This window comes from Etheostoma spectabile, chromosome 18, assembly GCF_008692095.1.
Source record: "Etheostoma spectabile isolate EspeVRDwgs_2016 chromosome 18, UIUC_Espe_1.0, whole genome shotgun sequence".
NCBI lineage: Eukaryota > Metazoa > Chordata > Actinopteri > Perciformes > Percidae > Etheostoma > Etheostoma spectabile.
This window is the reverse complement of record NC_045750.1, coordinates 2,406,046-2,406,654: the sequence shown is the minus strand read 5'-3', so window position 1 is coordinate 2,406,654 and position 609 is coordinate 2,406,046. Positions and strand designations below refer to the sequence as shown.

General features: G+C 35.8%; 1 protein-coding gene across 1 annotated transcript in view; it reads right to left on the bottom strand.

The window, feature by feature from the left end:
• Positions 1-609, bottom strand: part of slc30a2 (solute carrier family 30 member 2) — a 22,664-nt gene that overhangs the window by 12,730 nt on the left and 9,325 nt on the right. The gene's annotated exons all lie outside the window — the stretch shown is intronic.

The following is a 609-nucleotide window of genomic DNA, read 5'->3' as shown; positions in this document are numbered from 1 at the left end:
AATTGTACAGATTATAATTTTCAAGAGAGTCTCAAGAGTTCTGTGTATGGCGACTCAACATAACAACGTAAGGAAATAAAACCACATCAACTTTTCGACTTTTTTCCAGGTATAGTTGTATCTAATGACTTGTAACTTGAATCAGGTTCTATTCAAATGAATCACTCATGATGAGCCAATATAAAGGGTTAATGATTTCCACTTGAGTGAAAAGATAGGCTGAATCTCATTTCTCTATCATAAGGGGTAAGGGGTATGGGTAAGATGGAGAAATGGGATTCAGCCATAGTCAACTTTGAAAGGGATGTTTATGTGAAAAAGTGATTTGTGGATAAAGATGTTACCCAGCATGTGATGTTATCCAAAAATGTGACTTTTACTAATGCCATGTAGCAAAGCTGTGACCTGGCATGTGACCTAAAACATATCTTATATAAAGTGCTTCTAAGGTGTTGAAAGGCAGAGTGTGGACATCTGGCGGAGACACTCTCCGAGCTTCTGCAGAGCTTGTAAATTGATCCTGAGAATCTTTGATATAATAAACCTTTAAAATTAAAGACAGTGTCAATCAACACCACATGGTCTTTTTTTTTTTTTTTTTACAGATGA